The sequence below is a fragment of the Ambystoma mexicanum genome, chromosome 2p (genome assembly GCF_040938575.1).
Source record: "Ambystoma mexicanum isolate Mex_15411 chromosome 2p, UKY_AmexF1_1, whole genome shotgun sequence".
Lineage (NCBI taxonomy): Eukaryota > Metazoa > Chordata > Amphibia > Caudata > Ambystomatidae > Ambystoma > Ambystoma mexicanum.
In genome coordinates this window covers 752,966,478-752,986,257 of record NC_090923.1, presented here as the reverse complement: position 1 = coordinate 752,986,257, position 19,780 = coordinate 752,966,478, and positions in this window count along the sequence as shown.

Sequence of the window (19,780 nt, the reverse complement as noted above, 5' to 3'; positions counted from 1 at the left end):
CCCCTGAATGCCAGCTCAAAATGCCTATTTTCAAAAATTGCAACACATCCAAAAATCTCACTGAACACCAGCGGACATCTGGCAGAATGAGGTATGTGTGCATACTAAATCTGGGAAGTTGAAGAGCCCCAAAGCAATGTTCATAACAAGACTGGCTGAGCTCTGCAGGTCTGCAGCAGCCTAACTGAAACTGGAATTAAAACTACCAAAAATCGAAAATGTTTAAATTAACTGAGTGACCTACTTTGAGTGTCACAAAGTTTGTCACTGTTGAAATGTCATAGTTTTGAACTTAGAATCAGCATTCTAGCTGCATATGTAAAAATTGTCTTGACTTAAACTGGGGAACAAAAAGTGACATTTTATCTGAAACCTGGCTTTATGAAACTGAATTCTGCCTGACATCTACTCCCACAGGAGTTAAAACCTGCTCAGCCACTCTTCCCCTTGCCAAAAGGAGTTGTCACCTCTCTGATTAGATTAGGGGTGGAGCAGCTAAAGGGAGTTGAACAAAGGCCTGTCCTGGGCCCAGGCAGATGGTTTATTAGGGTGGCCGTAAAATAGCTTCCTCTTGGCAGGAGCTGGGAGGGGCAGGGTCTCTGAGCTTGGCAGAAACTGGATAAACTGGTTTCTACACCATGTGACCTGAAAAGACACACCCCTGTTGGCCAGAATATGATTCTATGAAAGATGTATAACTCACAGTGCGGACTTGTCAAAATTATTTAAATGATACCATCATTTTTGTGAATTTTCTGTGCATGTTTTAAGATGCGTTGGGAATTTGTGTGATGTTCTGGGGCAAAACCCCGCTATTTATGGATACTACAGACTCTGTGTTTAAGCTAGAGACATGGGAATTTACTAGAGTATGTATGGACAGGCCGTGTATATGTGTATAATTTTTAATGAAGAACCAAGGTTGCATAACCCACTATAATCGAAAATGTTGCCGTTTCTGAATGCAAGCCCTCAGGAAGAGCAGATTTGGGACAGAGACTACCTCATGTGATAGGTAATATGTACATGCAATGACAAACCACTATGTATTTGAGAAATGTGTATTTTGATCAAATATAGATTTGTGGGCAAACTGACCAGGGGAGGATCCTCTGACCCATAAAACCTACAGCATCAGTCTGACTCACAGTTCCTTCCCCAATCATGGGTGAGGGGAGAATTGGGCCAATGACAAGTTGAAAGAGGGGCTGGCTAGTGATGCTGCACACACACCCACTTTCAAAAGACATAAAAAGAGCCACTGGAAGCTAGGGAGGACATTCAATTCCATTTGCTGCAACGCGCTCTGCCGGACCATACAACATCCAAAAGATACCAGATTCAACACTTAGACTTTAAAACTCCAAAGAACTTGATTCAGAACTCAAAGCAAGGGCCTAAACCCACAAACTGAGAACTCTTCTCAGTAGGCCTCAGCATCCAGCAAACCTAACAGCGGTAGCAGCATCCAGGAGCTGTGCAGATCAGCGCTGGGTCCAGAGAAAGCTGTGCAGAAAGATCCAGAAGCAGTGCTGTACCCAGAGAAAGCAGAGCAGTATCCAGAACCAGAGGCCAGAGATCCAGAGTGACCCAGACCGCTGTTAGCAGAACCAGAGAGCTGACCCAGATCACTGTGAAGTGCCGAGACCAGAACCGGAGTCCAGTCCAAAACCTGACCAGATCCGTGGCGAGGCCTAATTCAAAAATATATTGTGAGTACCTAGCAGAACTGTGCAGAACCAATCTCTTAGTTAAAATAATATAATTCAAATCTATTTTAATCTAACCAGAACTGCCTCCTAACTGTCACCTGTCATTTGCAAAGCTGTCACCTGTCATTTCTAGCTGCAAGGTGTAACCTGTCGCTTTGAACTTTTAAAATTTCAAATCCGAAAAACTACCTTTATTTAATCGTCCGTATCTCTGGAATCGTTTGTGCTAGGAACTTGGTTTAAGCTACTCCTTATACTTTTGCCGTAATCACGATTCTCGCACTCGCGAATTTTACCGCGATTTGCAATTTGGGTAAAAATCCAGCCACGTGTAACCATCAGCAGTCATCTCTTTCCTTGCTAGAAATTCATTTGCCTCTTAAGAACCATCCCTGAATCATTGCTAGAGTGAGCCTGGACTAATATTAACTAGATATCACTCACCCTGAACCTCCTGAAGGGAATTAGAAGCATTTTCAGCATATTTCTCACTGCATTGTCACCATATTCAAAGCACTTGGGTCTGTGTTTCAAAACTCCTATCTGTTGTATAAGCTGCTGGGGGGGAATTGAACTGAATTCTATTTGATTGCATTCCTAAGAACTGAGTCCCATTCTATTCATCTCCTTACATTGCATTAAGAGGGGGGTTGGGGGGGTGAATTGTATCCATCCTATAACCACTCATCATTGATTATAAAGAAGTGTGCTAGTGCCGGACTATCCATTATCGATTACTGCTCAGATTAAGTGTGATATTCAATTATTAATTTATTATAAAGTGTGATATATATATATATATTGTATAAATTATCAAATAAACCGTTTAAACTTGCAAAACAGAACTACTTCTTGGCTCAGTGGGGTCAGGGGGATTCCAAGAGAGGGGTGTTATATAGGGGTAGTCATCCAGAACTCATGAACTGGACGTAAAGATATATCAATAAGGGCTTCCATTCAGTATCCCAGACTAGGCATTGACTTAGCTGTAGTGTTGAATTGAATCCTCTTACAAATTGGGAGCTCGAGCCGGACGTTTGGGTTAGATCTATCACTTGTGCAGATTAATACAGCGTGCCAGCTGACCAGATACACATATCCGGTCGGATCACCACGCTGTGTTACGCTGTAAAGCACTCCTCAAAGGAACGCTCTAAGGAAAAGGTCTGTTTTGCAAAAATAAAATACAAACTTCTGTAAGTCAGGAAGGAACTCAAATTCCAGAATGACGACCTTGGTAGATATGAAAATAGCCAGAGAGCACTTCTTACATAAGCTATTTGTGAGAGGTGAGTGGACTCATCAGGACCAGACGGTCTGGTTGCAGGCAATCGCACCCCAGATCACTGAAACAGGGTCAGATATATGGGGAGATCAGGGCCCCCTAAATGTGTCCCTGAGTGAACTATATATGGCCCCTAAGGCCAAGGATGAGCACCACAAGATTGCCAGGGTAGCGGCATATTTATATTTACATATGGGAGCCATGCAGGACAAATGTGCTGAAGGCCAAGATCTGGCGAGTAGGTAACTGCTGGCATTACAGAAGGCCCAATCTGATCTGGACTCTTCTGAGCAGAGGCTGCACAGAAGCCAGGAGTCCGAAAATGAGAGTAGACAGCACATCATTAAAATAAAGAAGGATATGGATATCCTGCAACAGGAAAAGGCTGACCAGGATACCAGAATTCTGGCTTTGCAGAAGGAACGCCAAGACAGTTTGGACTCCCTACTGCAGAGCCAGAAAAAGCTGGAGCAACAGATCAATTTCAGCAGGGCATGCACAGAGCAGGTAGCCACCCTGCAAATCCAACTAGACAGAGAGAAAGAGGAGAGCAATAAACTGATCCTGAAAGACTTGGATACGCAGGCAGAGTTTGATCAGGAGCGCCAGAAAGCTGGTGCCTTCCAAAGGCAAAGGGACGACCTGGCGTCACAAATTCAAGCTCTTGGTCAGGAAAGGGACACCTTAGGCCAGGAAGTCTGCCACTTAAGAAGAAAAATGGAAGAAAATCACCTGGCCCACCAGGGACTGGGTGACCTCCAAAAAGAACACCAGGACTTGCTAGAGCACACCAGGAGGGTGGAGGAGGCTCTGGCAAGACAGGAGCAGGCCAATAGGGACACAGCTCAGGAGGTAACCCTCCTGCAGCAAAGACTGGCCCAGTGCTCCAGGACCAATCAGGAAACGCAGAGAGAGAATGAGGCTCTCTGCCAGAACAATGATAGGCTCCAACAACAGGTAGTGATGCAGGAGAGACTGATAGAGTCTAGTAAGGCCTTAACTGAGGAACTGAAGGCGCAGGCTCTTGCATTGCAACAGGGAGCAGGGGCGGATAGAGACCAGGTTCGCTGGGAAAGGGAAACTCCTGAGCATAACCTCAGGAGCCCTAGTACCAGAGGCCTTTATCTCTCTCAGTCCCTGGACTCTGCCACCCCCATGTCCCCTGGCGCACATGAGCACCGGGCCACAGGGATGGCAGATTACTATCCAGCCAGAAGCATGGGGCTCATAGGCCAGTACCTCCCAGGAATGAATGGGCGGGCATCCGGGTATGGGCACCCAAGCACAGTGCAATTTAGTGGGGAACCCCAGGAGAATAGGCCCATTAAGGGCATCCTGAAAACTTCTGCCCAGTTAGGTCAGTGGGGGGGGGTACCCATCAAATCCTGGCAGCAAAGAGGAATCTGAAGACTCCTCTGAACGGCGCAGGACACAGGAGACCAGGTCCCCACATTCTGCCAGCCATTCCCAGGCTCGCAGAATCCGGGAAAACCTGGAAGATCAGACAGGAACCTCTGGGAGCAGTGCCTCTGAGTCAGAGGATGAATGGACCAGGGTTACCCGAACCAAAAAGGCCAATAAGGCAAAAAGGGCCTTGCTTAAGGACCCATTGAAGCAAATAAAGGCAATAAGGAGTGTTATCACGCCTTATCATAAGAACGCCAAGTATTCCGTATGGGAACACTTGGAGCTCTATGAGCAAATGATGGAGACTTTCCATTTGAAGGACAGCAGTAGCTGCATCCAGTACGTCAAATGGACATTCTCCCCAGAATACTCCAGTTTCTTTGCGGGGCTGGAGGACCAAAATTATTTAAGATGGTCCACCTATAAGGCGGCCATCTTGAAACATTTTTCTGTTCACAGAAATCTTCAAGAAGCTCGCAAGGCAGCCTACAATTTGCAATGTGGGGAGAATCAGGCCCCACAAGAATTTGTGCAAGAACTGAAACATGCCTTTGCGCAGACCACCAGAAGGGTGCGCACAGACAGCAGAGAATTTGTCAATACATTTTTCCATGCCTTGCCCGAATATATAATGACCCAGCTCGTGAGAGATTTTCATGAGAAAAGATCTTTAGACTGGGTCATTGAACAGGCTACCCGGATCTATGAGGTGCAGAAGCCCATAGAAAATAAAAGCAATACCCAGGAAAATCCCAAAACCAACAGCACCCCTGCTGCTGCCAAGGTGGCAGAGGTAAAGGTCACCCCCGTTTTGGATTTGGAGATGGGGGGGCCTAAAAACCTACCTGCACCTAATAATTCACAGCCCAGAAGGCCCTTGGGCCAGTCACAGACAGGGAGTCGAGGAGGTAGACACACAGACAGGGAGTCTCCACAGAATTCTGCCCAAATCTCTTCGCTAGCAATGTCCAAAACGAGAAAGTTAGCCCACCAGTTGTCCAAAAATGTGCATTATCTGTGCCCCCTTGAGGAGAAGGAGGGAATATACTATGCCCCGGTACAAGTACAGGGGCAGGGTACAATTTTGGCACTGGTGGACACTGGATCCCAAGCTACCCTTCTGTCCAAACGGGCCTTTTAGGAACTAAATGCCGGAAGGGGGGAGAATTACCGTATTCCTCTCACCTCTCTTCCTGGACAACTGCAGAACTTTGATGGGAAGGAAATTCCCGTTGAGGGGACTGCAGACTTTGACATTAAAATTGGGCGACACAAGGTGAAACACCCGGTCATAGTAGTGACTCCAGAGGGCACCCCTTGTTTACTAGGGAATGACCTCCTGAGAAGGTTGTCACCCCTAATAGATTGTGTAAACAAGGTCCTCTGGACCCAGACTAGCCGACCAATAAAATTAAAACAGAGTGTCAACCATGTTAGTTTAAACGGCACCTGCCACATGGTTGAACAAAAATCTGACCAAGTAGAATTTCACTTCCAGAACAACCAAACTCCCGACGTGACAGTAATAGCAGTAGGACAACAGACTGGTGATGGGGGGTCCTCTCTATTTCTGAAAATCAACCTTCCTTCCAGTTTAAGGTGGTATTCCACACTGGAAGGAAACACCTGAAATTCTTTACTAATCCACAATCAGAAACTCTCACTCCTATAGTCCAGAAAGATGTGAAATCAGCTCAGAGCCTGGCAGATATTTAGCAAATTGGAGAGCAGTTGTTCATCCCTGTTCAGTTAAATGATGGGAAGGACTCTGTTCTCGCTCGAGTGTGCGTGAACAATGGTAAGAGCTTCATCAGCGAAGCCATGTTCCGCCAACTCCCAAAAGATCCAGCCATTCCCACATTCAAACTGATAGACAAATGGGAAATGGACCTGGAAGCACCTAATTCCAAACATCTCCTGCCAAGCAGGTGTATGCTCAAAATCTCCATTGGCAACAAGAGCATAGTCCATAATTGTTGGGTCGTGCGAGACGTCACTGCCGCCTTTTACTTAGGCAGTGACATTCTCAATTGCTTTGCCATTAGTTTGGACCTAATAAACTTCAAAGCTTGGTCCCGATTAGCGGCTTTGATGATCCAGAAAAAGCATTTAGGTAAGCTCAATTGCTACCTTATGCAGTTGAAATTCAGATTAAAGAGGAAGTCACCATCCCAGAAAGGACCCGACAATTCTCCCTGGAAGTGAAAGTTAAAAGAGGACAACATTTGAAAAACCCTGATGCTTACATACATCTAAACGCTTCTCTCCAACAGCAAGGGTTGGGGGTAAACCCAACTCCATTAGTCAACATAGAACATGACACCATTCTAATAGAGGTGGATAACAGCGACTTAAAGAGTATTACTCTAGCCGCAGGCACCATTATTGGAATGGCGGTTGATGACCGACATTTTTCCATCGATTTAGGAAATGAATTGTTAGAACCAATCCCCAAGGACTGTTTTGACAGTGACAGTGAGGACAATACAACACCAGACAGGATGTTTACCCGGCATGGGGGGAACTTCCTGGTGTACACTTCCTGCCCTTATGGTAAGGAGGATGCGACTTGTGACTTCAGAAGGGATGAGGTGATTTTCCAGGTTCATGAAGGCTGCCTTTCCCACCTGGGGCCTCCAGTACAAATCAGCGCTCTGACCAGGGACTTCTCCACCCAGCTGGAGGAGGCCGCTGAGATAGCCAAACCAGAAGTCTTTCCAGGCTTCAGGCAGATGGTGGAAGAGAGAGTCAACCTAGCTGATGCCTGTGTGACTCTGGAACAGAAGCAAAAGTTGAAACAAGTTTTCTTGGATTTCCAAGATCTCTTTGCGGTAGACTCATATGACTGTGGTCGCACCGCCATCCACACAACAACAATCCCCACGGACCCTGGAATGACTCCAGTGTTTGTGAAGCAATATCGCTTGCCTCTTGCATCCATGGAGTCCCTTACTGAAATAATTAAGAACCTTGAGTCCCGGGGAATAATTCGTCCAATAAACAGCACCTTCAATAATCCGGTGCTGGGAATATTGAAGCCAAACGGCCAGTGGAGACTCTGTGCTGACCTCAGGGAGCTCAACAAATGGGTCCATACTTCCCGATGGCCTCTGCCCTACATTGACCAAGGGCTGGCCCAGATCCAGGGGTCACAGGTATTCACTGCAATAGACCTGACCAATGGATACTGGACTGTGCCTGTCAGTAGGGAGGACCAATACAAGCTGGCTTTTACCTTTGGGGGCCAGCAGTAAACATGGACCCGGACTCCCTTCGGATACCTCAACTCCGGCTATTAATTCAACATTTTCCTACACAAGGCCTTGCCCGACCTGGGTGCAAGGGGTAACCTGGCTTATGTAGATGATGTCCTAATCAAAAGTTCATCTGTGGAGGAACACATAGCGGAGATCCGTTATGTTCTGGCGCAGTTGAGGGCCGCCGGAGCAAAACTTTCCTTTCAGAAAGCACAGTGGTGTAGAACACGTGTTAATTTCTTGGGGCATGAGATTACTCCTCAGGGTCTCTGTCCCCAGGAAAAGAAGGTGGAAGCACTCCAAAAACTGAAAGACCCCACAACTGTGCGGGAACTAAGGAGCCTCCTTGGACTGACTAAATACAGCAGAAAGTTCATTGAGGGCTACACAGAGATCACCAGACCCCTGATTCATCTCCTGAAGGGGGGGTCAAGTGGGAATGGGGTCCAGAACAAGCCGAGGCAGTAAGACAACTCAAAAGAAGCCTCTCACAAGCGCCCTGCCTAGCTTACCCTGTCAGAAACAAGGAGTTCTTCCTGGAGACGGGGTTCTCTAATACGTGCTTGACGGCAGTATTATACCAAAAGCATTACAAGGTCAATAAAGTAATCTCCTATGCAAGCAAAACTTTATCCTCTGTGGAGGAAAAATTCAACGATTGTGAGAAGGCACTCCTGGCAACGGTGTGGGCATTGAAGAATTACTGCCCGTTTATCCAGGGGGAACACATCATAGTGGAGACTCCACACCAGCCTCTGCAATATCTCCAAAGTGACAGAATCCGGGCCGGAAATGTGAGTAATTCCCGAATTACTTCCTGGATTCTGTCAATGCAAGGCTTTCCTGTGGAGGTCCGATATGGCCAAAACAAGAACAGTCCCCTCGCGCAAGGTCTGGCTGACTTGCATGATTGTGCCAGAGAAAACTGTCTCGAGGACGAAAGTCTAAAAATCAAGGACAACATGGAGGCATACCTTAATTCCCCACACAAAGTCTTTGAAGAGGACAAGTGTGAGGGAATACCCACTGTCTATGTGGATTTATGCTCTTACCATGTTGACAACAACGGGGAGAAAGAACTGGTGGCCGGCGTAGGGAATGCATGGGTGAATGAGTTCCCAGAACCCTCCGCTGGATACAAAATTGGTCCCCGAAGTAGTCAGGTGGCAGAATTGATGGCTGTGCATCAGGCCATCCTCACTGCTGTCCAACATCAACTCCACGAACTGGTCATAATCACAGATTCTGATTATGTACGGAACGGGTTTGTGGAGCACCTGGTTAATTGGAAAACCAGAGGCATGTTATGTGCTAACAATAAACCCTTGAAACATGGGAAGTTGATCCAAAACATTGATGATCTGGTCACCTCGAATGAGATGACCATCTATTGGAAAAAGATCAAGGGTCATTCCAAAGTAGAGGGACCAGACAAAACTGGAAATGACTTAGCTGATCAGCTGGCCAAAACCGGGGCCATCCAAGGGGATCTAATTGAGATTGAGTCCCTGTTGGGGGAAATCCAGGTCACTGCTATCACTAGGTCCCAGACAAATGCTCACAATGATCCTTCAATTGCACAATGGAGTAAGGAGACCCCTGATGCTGATTTGATTACCGCTCAGAAGGGGGATCCAATAATTGGTAAATTTTACCAACACCTTGAGGACCCTGAGAACTTTCCCCTGACGGATACCAATTACATTGGGAAAGAGGACCTAAGAGTGTTGATGAAATGTCCAAAAATGTTCCGAATCCAAGACGGTTTGCTGGTAAGGAAATCCAAAGCTGGCCACGATCAGTGGGTGGTTCCTACCTCATTCCGAAGCCTGATGTTAAGTCACGCCCATGATGCGGCCACCGCCGGTCATAGGGAGTTTCACACAACATTGGAAATCTTAAGAGAGGTTGCATACTGCCCACACATGGGGCAGGACCTCGACCAATACTTGAAGGGGTGTCTTTCTGTGCACAATTTCAGCCATCATCCCTCACGCACCGTGCGCCTCTCCAAAAGAGGGGGAGGACACTGCCATGGTCAGATTTACAAATCGACTTTGTAGGCCCTGTGATTCGCTCGACTAGAGGAAACAAGTACATGTTGACCGTTACATGCTTGTTTACCAAGTGGGTGGAATGTCTCCCAGCCCCAAACTGCAAGGCAGAAACGGCAGCTGCCTTGATGATTAACCACATCTTTTCCCGTTTTGGTTTACCTCAAAGGATTGAGTCAGACAGGGGTAGCCACTTCACCAGTGAAGTAATGACAAAGATGTGGGAGATACTGGGGGTCAAAAGGAAGTTACATATTGCTTATAGGCCAGCTTCTTCTGGAGCAGTGGAACTCTACAACCGGACAATTGTGAGCATCTTAAAAAAGTTTGTGGCAGATTCTGGGCCAAGTTGGGATATCCGATTACCTCTGGTCCTAATGGCCATCAGATCTCCCCCTTCATCTGCAACCAAAATGTCACCATTTGAGTTGATGACTGGACGCAAGATGGTGCTTCCTCAGCATTTGCTCTACAGAACCCAAGAGCAAACGTTGATAAATGCCTCCACAACTCATGAGTATGTGGAGAATTTAAGGAAACACCTTCAACATGCTTTTGCTTATGCTCAGCGGAATCTAGAAAGATCAGCTGATAGCATGAAGACCCACTATGACCTGAAAACTTCTAGGAATGAATATCAGGTGGGGGACCGGGTCTATTTATACAACTTCCAAAGGAACCAGGCAAAACAGCGAAAATTCTTGCCTACATGGAAGGGACCCTTTGAGATTATAGACAAGATCTCCCCTGTGGCCTACAAGATCCACATCCCTAAAGGTCCTTTGGCAGAGGGGGAAGACAAGTGGGTCCACATAAACCAGTTGAAGTGTTGCCATCCCAGGCACACTTTGCAGCAACTGGAGGAGTCCTCGGTAATCCCAGAGGGTACCGCTCCAGAGTAATTCAATTCCAACCCTTAAAGATCCTACATATAGCCTATCAAATTCTGTGTTTCTCAAGTTTATGTGTTCCTGTCTCTTAATTTAAAAAAATGTGCATGTTCATATCTGTTGAGTTCTAAAATATATATGCCACCCCACTATATCAATGGTGGGGGAGAAATGTCCGTGAATAGGTATTGCCGCTCTTCCTTTGTCGTCCTAGGAGAAAGAAAACCTGGAGACTGGCCAAGGAGGACGATCCGGAGACTGGGAGGACGATCCGAGGGGCCCGGGGTACCGCCCAATCTTCCCATCAGGACCGGCGAGGAGAACCGATCGATCCGACCGGATGGAGGAAAAGATGCTGAAGTGTGCCATTTACAGAATTGGAAGAGGATTATGCGGTCATACCAGTGCGTGGGTCATCACCCTTGTGCACCCGACTCCCCATCGACTCAAATTCAAAGTGCAGTCGTGTAGGGGGGCTTTGTTGGGTGTCCTGACCCACGTTTGAGCTATCATGCTGCAACATTTGGCGCTGTGGGATTAGAAAATCCATGATGGCCAAAAAGCCCACAAGTGCGCCAGAATCCAGGAGAACCACGCAGTTTGCACACACTAAAATGGTTGCCTAACTTGCCACCCACCAGTACGAGCAGGATGGGCCGGGATGCCATGAGTGAAATGTGTGCCAAAGGAAAAACCGCACTTTAAAATCACCTTTTGTTCCCCTGAATGTCAGCTCAAAATGCCTATTTTCAAACATTGCAACACATCCAAAAATCTCACTGAACACCAGCGGACATCTGGCAGAAAGAAGTATGTGTGCATACTAAATCTGGGAAGTTGAAGAGCCCCAAAACAATGTTCATAACAAGACTGGCTGAGCTCTGCAGGTCTGCAGCAGCCTAACTGAAACTGGATTTAAAACTACCAAAAATCGAAAATGTTTAAATTAACTGAGTGCCCTACTTTGAGTGTCACATAGTTTGTCACTGTTGAAATGTCATAGTTTTGAACTTAGAATCAGCATTCTAGCTGCATATGTAAAAATTGTCTTGACTTAAACTGGGGAACAAAAAGTGACATTTTATCTGAAACCTGGCTTAATGAAACTGAATTCTGCCTGACATCTACCCCCACAGGAGTTAAAACCTGCTCAGCCACTCTTCCCCTTGCCAAAAGGAGTTGTCACCTCTCTGATTAGATTAGGGGTGGAGCAGCTAAAGGGAGTTGAACAAAGGCCTGTCCTGGGCCCAGGCAGATGGTTTATTAGGGTGGCCATAAAATAGCTTCCTCTTGGCAGAAGCTGGGAGGGGCAGGGTCTCTGAGCTTTGCAGAAACTGGATAAACTGGTTTCTACACCATGTGACCTGAAAAGACACACCCCTGTTCGCCAGAATATGATTCTAAGAAAGATGTATAACTCACAGTGGGAACTTGTCAAAATTATTTAAATGATACCATAATTCTTGTGAATTTTCTGTGCACGTTTTAAGACGCGTTGGGAATTTGTGTGATGTTCTGGGGCAAAACCCCGCTATTTATGGATACTACAGACTCTGTGTTTAAGCTAGAGACATGGGAATTTACTGGAGTATGTATGGACAGGCCGTGTATATGTGTATAATTTTTAATGAAGAACCAAGGTTGCATAACCCACTAAAATCGAAAATGTTGCCGTTTCTGAATGCAAGCCCTCAGGAAGAGCAGATCTGGGACAGAGCCAACCTCATGTGATAGGCAATATGTACATGCAATGACAAACCACTATGTATTTGAGAAATGTGTATTTTGATCAAATATAGATTTGTGGGCAAACTGACTAGGGGAGGATCCTCTGACCCATAAAACCTACAGCATCAGTCTGACTCACAGTTCCTTCCCCAATCATGGGAGAGGGGAGAATTGGGCCAATGACACGTTGAAAGAGGGGCTAGCTAGTGATGCTGCACACACACCAACTTTCAAAAGACATAAAAAGAGCTACCGGAAGCTAGAGAGGACATTAAATTCCATTTGCTGCAACGCGCTCTGCCGGACCATACAACATCCAAAAGATACCAGATTCAACACTTAGACTTTAAAACTCCATAGAACTTGATTCAGAACTCAAAGCAAGGGCCTAAACCCACAAACTGAGAACTCTACTCGGTAGGCCTCAGCATCCAGCAAACCTAACAGCGGTAGCAGCATCCAGGAGCTGTGCAGATCAGCGCTGGGTCCAGAGAAAGCTGTGCAGAAAGATCTGGAGGCAGTGCTGTACCCAGAGAAAGCAGAGCAGTATCCAGAACCAGAGGCCAGAGATCCAGAGTGACCCAGACCGCTGTTAGCAGAACCAGAGAGCTGACCCAGATCACTGTGAAGTGCCGAGACCAGAACCGGAGTCCAGTCCAAAACCTGACCAGATCCGTGGCGAGGCCTAATTCAAAAATATATTGTGAGTACCTAGCAGAACTGTGCAGAACAAATCTCTTAGTTAAAATAATATAATTCAAATCTATTTTAATCTAACCTCCTAACTGTCACCTGTCATTTGCAAAGCTGTCACCTGTCATTTCTAGCTGCAAGCTGTAACCTGTCGCTTTGAACTTTTAAAATTTCAAATCCGAAAAACTACCTTTATTTAATCGTCCGTATCTCGGGAATCGTTTGTGCTAGGAACTTGGTTTAACTTTCCTCTGAAAGCTTAGAATCAACAAGCTTAGAACCGACTTGCTACTCCTTATACTTCTGCCGTAATCACGATTCTCGCACTCACGAATTTTACCACGATTTGGGTAAAAATCCAGCCACGTGTAACCATCAGGAGTCATCTCTTTCCTTGCTAAAAATTTGTTTGCCTCTTAAGAACCATCCCTGAATCATTGCTAGAGTGAGCCTGGACTAATATTAACTAGATACCACTCACCCTGAACCTCCTGAAGGGAATTAAAAGCATTTTCAGCATATTTCTCACTGCATTGTCACCATATTCAAAGCACTTGGGTCTGTGTTTCAAAACTCCTATCTGTTGTATAAGCTGCTGGGGGGGAATTGAATTGAATTCTATTTGATTGCATTCCTAAGAACTGAGTCCCATTCTATTCATCTCCTTACATTGCATTAAGGGGGGGGTGAATTGTCCAAGAAAGTGATTACATTGTCTTTTGCTGAAATCCTATCAAGCTATTTTCTGTATTGCATTTTGATTCCACATTGCATCCATTTGAAACCATAAAAGTATTGTTGCTATTGTATCCATCCTATAACCACTCATCATTGATTATAAAGAAGTGTGCTAGTGCCGGACTATCCATTATCGATTACTGCTCAGATTAAGTGTGATATTCAATTATTAATTTATTATAAAGTGTGATATATATATATATATTGTTTAAATTATCAAATAAACCGTTTAAACTTGCAAAACAGAACTACTTCTTGGCTCAGTGGGGTCAGGGGGATTCCAAGAGAGGGGGGTTATATAGGGGTAGTCATCCAGAACTCATGAACTGGACGTAAAGATATATCAATAAGGGCTTCCATTCAGTATCCCAGACTAGGCATTGACTTAGCTGTAGTGTTGAATTGAATCCTCTTACAGGACATATGTGATAGGTTATTTATTTATTTGTATCTTGCATAATGGCAACTGTGATTGTGTGTGCATAGTCACACAGGTATTGAAGTCTGATGTTCAATTGATGCAGGAGATGTCATGTACCAGTGCTTGTTCGCATGTATGCAAATGCATGTAGGCAGGTCATACCATGTACCTGTTCGAACGTGTGCCCATATTCTGAGAGTTCATGTATCGGATATATGGGTGTGTGAATGGTGTCATACAAAAAGCATTGCCATGCACTATTTGGCATGGTGTGAGGCATTCATTTAAATTGGCCTTACATGGCATGTAGCCATGAGTGCTGTGTTGGCCATGAGTGCTGTGTTCATCCCCCATTAATGGCTGAGATCGGGTTACTGAGGGTCTGTGTGCACTATTCATGCTGTCACCATTGACAGACAATTGTCAGAGGCCGCTCAAGCACCACCGCCTGTGGCATGCTCAGGTGAAACAGATGTTCAACAGAAGCTGATCCCACACTCTCATGGCATTGTCCCCCATTGCATGGGGTGGTTGCAGTGGTACTGTTGGCTGTGACCTTAGGTTAGGAACTGTGTAGATGTCTGGGTCCCTGTATACTGCAACAATGTGCAAGATATAACAGGCATTGGTAAGGTTGCACAAAAAGGTGGGGTTATACACGAGAACACCCCTGAGTGGTGGCGACATCTGATAAGGAATTTGACGATTCCAAAGCTCCACTCAATGATGCACCTGTTGGCGGTGTGTGTGGAGAGTTGTACTGATCCACTGGCATGTTGTTAGGCTGCCGTATTTGTATGAGGAGAGTGTGACTCTGTACTTTCAGGCACACGTATAAAGCTTTGCTGTAACATCTGGTATCTGACCTCAACTAGCATTCCCATCTCTCCATAGAGACTGACTTAACACCATGCATACACGGCGAACGTCGAAATATACTGCTGTCATGTGTAAATCCTGGGAAATCTGCATAAACATCAGTGAAGAGTCCCCTAGCATAGCAGATCATCTGCTCCTTGTTGGAATGCCAGCAGTTGTGGTTGAAGTAGGTGTGTGTTCCTTCCAAGGCCCCCGAAGGAACAATCACTGGGCCTCATTACGAGTTGGGCGGGATCCCAACTGGGATAACGCCCAACATCTTTATTTGCGTTACAGCCCACCCATCTGGCGGCATTACCGCCGGCTCACAGGTTGGGCAGTAAATGTTATTTCCCATTTCCCATTGGAGTCCATTGGAATGGGGAATTTGCGGCTCAATTACCGCTGCCGCAGTGTGTTTACCCCCAGGTCTGGGATGGGGTAAACACGCCATACTCATGATTGGGCAGACCCTTAAATGTGGCGGTAACCTCATTACCACTGCCTTTAATGATGAGGCCCACTGTGCCTAGAATATACCTGGTACCTGTTGCCCTTGATCCACAATTTGTGCCATTTCAATGTACCAATGACTCAGTGAGGCGATGCAGTGGACTACCTGGTGTACACAGCAAGATAGACTGACCTGTGATATTCCAGCAGCTATGTAAGTGGAAATCTGAATTGAGCCAGTGGTGAGAACATGCAGGACATCCACCAGTGACAATTGTTTCCCTGATGTAATATGATTGGGCAGTGAGGGGATTGAGTTTTGTCTAGCACCCCAATAACATGTCTTAAGAAGATGGGGCAGTTAATTGATACCTCAATACAGCTTCACCTGGCATCCCAAACAGAGTGACATCTGGCCGAAAAATACACCACTAATGGTGGGGCTTCCATTGAAGTTGTTTGACTGCTGTTGAGGCAGATGTGTCATGGTGGTGCTAATGGTGATACAACACAGCAAGCACTGGTTCACTTGGGTATACTGTCCCATTGGAGTGGTCATGTTTGTTGTGCACTCACTTTATGTTCTTGGCCAATTCTCACCAGGTTTAACATTAGTTCATTCCTTCAGGTTGTGGGTGTTGCCCTGCACCGTTGCCTTTTGAGCACTGTCTTGTAGCCACACGTGATTCTAAAGAATACATGTCTGTTGGAAGTATCTTCTTTGCAATGCAATGTATACCACTAGCTGGCGGGAAACAGAGTTGCGGGTAATGAGCCCATTTATGCCGTGAGATGTTCTAGCCATCCCATGACGTGGGCTCCCAAGGAAGATGAAGCACCACCCTTTTGTGTGCCCCACACTGGCCAATGGCACCGCATGCAAGCCCTCACACGCTCGCAGCCCAGCATGATCCCACCATGGATTACCAATAGAGCTATACTATCTCTCGAAACCACCACCCAACTCCACAGTCAACAGGTCATGCACTGGGGGGGATGTACGGGTCATGGACTTCTGCGATGAGCAGACGATTTGACCGTTCCAATCTGCTAAAGGTATGTTGGGCCTAGGGACTTCAGGCTGGTTAGTATACCGCTCTATACTCAATTGTAACCAAACTCACCACGACAACAGCCAGAGCTAGCGAACAAACAGCTTGCAAAGCAGACTTTTTTTGACACCATTAGGCAATCAATGACACAGAGAAATCCATTATAAACGAATCCACAGAGCGTACTACACACCCGCCAAGCTGCACACCATGGGTCTCAATCGCTCCCTCCTTTGCTGGAGGAACTGTGGAGCTGTGGACCTTAGTGGGCATGTTTTATGGTCCCGCCCCATCATTCAGCCTTTTTGAGGCCACGTGCTACAGTGCCTGGCTGGAATAAGCAACTGTGATATCCCCTCTCTCGACACCACTGACGACAATCTTTGGCCTTCACAGCGAGGATTGGCATGAGGACTCCGTGATACGCTAATTTGCTTAAATCGTTTTGTTCTCGGTTAGAAAAGTCATCTTGATCTGCTGGAAAGCAGAGACAGCTCCCCTCAAACAGAAATGGTCAGATCTGCTGGCTAGGATCTGTAATTTGGAACAGGCTAATATTAAGAAAGCTAGGTCTCAGACTTGTGCAGATAGGTCCGGCAAGTTGATGAATGCGGTACTGTAGCTGAAGAAGTCATTGTACCACAGGGGTTTGGGGCGGGGTGGAAGATGTGGTAGAGAATGGCGAATATGTGTTCTTTGTGTATACTTGTCTTAGTACTTCAACCTGGAGTATGACACAACCCCACGTAAATGCATATATCAATTGGGGAAGATGCTTGGCGATGAAGTACTGAACAATGAGCAGATGGTCTGAAGCAAAGGGGAGAATGTATATACAATTCTATCTGCTCACTAATACACGCGGAATCCACATGTGGGGATGGGGATTGTTGAGGGTCGGGAGAACGTTTGTTCATGGGTGGGTGAATATAGCCGGATTACATTTGCACTCACAGACGTGAAAATATTTGAATGGTGTGTGTGATGCACACGAATATGATTTTGTAAAGTTACATATGCTATGCCTGATTTTTCGGCATTCCCCTGTATGCGTATTACTCATTAACTAATAAAATTATTAAATTGAAAGTACCTTGGACTTCATTAAGAGTTTGGCATTGTAGTGAAAAAGTTCATGTAATTCCGTTACTGCCACTTTTTTTCAGCGTTACTGGAATTATCACCACTTGTACATCGCAGCTGAATTCCGAGTTTGGAGTTCAAGTGGAGGATTCACTTCCAGTAAGATGAGTGAATCCTCCACTTTACCTCCAAACAGGGGTGTTGCTACATCTGGAAAAGATCTGGGGCTACGCTAATGTAGAGACTGTCGGACCCTGGGCTAGCTAGCCTTTTGGTTGCAGCTCCTGAGCTTCTGTCTAGGGCGGCAAACAAAAGACCTGGGGATATAGCCTATCAAAACCCCCCCCACCCAGAAATGCCTCTGCCATCAAAAATCAGTGGACTTACTTTGCTGTATTAGTGCTCATGATAAATCTGCCAAAAATACCCATGGAGTTCTATGTACTCCAAAAAGGGAGAATTACAGCACTATATCACTACTCATAATTCTGTGGTAATGCCATGGGACCAAGTGGCCATATCTGTAAAGGAGTTTGGCAGTAAATTGGCAGATGTACCACCAATGTACCATCAAATTCGTCTTGAGTCCCTTTATGCTTATGGGATAAAACTATCAGTCTGTACTCATATAATATGAATACATGTGAGGAAAGGACAACTGCTCTGCAGGAGTACAGGGTGTGGTGGCCAAACCACCTATTCAGCTCCACACTACTAATAAATCTGCAGTGATCCCAAGCATAAAGGTGAAACAGGCACAGCCCTACAGATACATATCCTTTGCCTCTTTTGGTACCACCGGGCAAGGTCAGACTATATCTTCAGGAGGGATGTGAGCTAATGACAGTGGCAACCCAAACAAGGTTAGTACAATGGTTACGAAATAACACAGTGTGCAATCAAGGTTCTATAAGAATAGAGACTTTAATAAAACAATCAAATGCAAAAAACTAATTAAAACACTAAAAACACACCCCTATAAGAGAAACACAGAGAATGAAGACTTTGATGGAGAAGGGCACTCTATGGTGATATGCAGGGTTGTATAGGCAAAGGACTTTACCCCCAAAGTCAATTTTTCAAGGATACATTTAAGGAATGGAAAAAAGATTTGGCAAAGGGGGGACTGGCGAGGTTCAGCGCAAGGACCTAAGAAGCTTTGGAGTGGTGAAGAAAGCTGCAGGTGAATGCAGGGGGCGGGGTTTGCCAAGTCTACCGCCAGGTAAATAGGATTAGATACAAGTTTTGCAGACACACTGCGCATAAACACTGAATAACGCTGAGTTGATTAAGTGATTTTTAATTGACACTGAGGTAGCCTGACACGTGTTTCGGGCACTTCCCCTTCCTCTGAGGCTACAAGTTTGTTTAAGTAAACACAAAAGAATGTAATACAGATAAATTAAACAAATTGTGTGGACCCAAGGTTACAGGACAAAACAATGGATGAGCCATGGAACCGTACAGTAATCATACATGGCACAATATTGCGCATTTTGCAATCCATAATGTCAAAGGACAATTAATATGTTAACCATTTCAAAATGTAAAAATAATAAGTCAACAAAACAAGGACATGTACAATGTAATTACAATGGAGAAAGGAAGAATCATACCATTTGCATGTTTGAAATCATCAGATCAACAATGGAAGAGGGGAAAAGAGGGTAAATAAGAATTCATTAGCCTGATGGTTCTCAGTGGGCCATACAAGATGTAAGGAATATTAAATATGTTTACCTGTGAACAGATGTAGTTCAATTATGGACTGAGAGAAAGTGAGATAAAAAGCCAGTTTAGGACACTTTATAGAGGCGGCATCACTAGTTTAAGTTTTGTCATCTTAACATTCCTGCAAAATATTCGCTATACACTTGCCCTAATAGAAGGTAATCAAATTCCCACCTCGTTGTGGTAGTGTAACCTTGGCCATCCCTTGTTTTCTCCTGTAACTCAGCGTTATTCAGTGTTTATGCGCAGTGTGTCTTCAAACCTTGTATCTAATACATTTAAGGAATGGAGAACAGTCAATATGGTGCCTTAAAAGAGGACTGAGAGTAAAGAGCCTCTTCCAAAAACATTTAGTCCTTGTCTTGGGTGGAGGCTAGCATTAAGCAGGGCTTTCATGTGTTTTCCTACAGGCTAATGA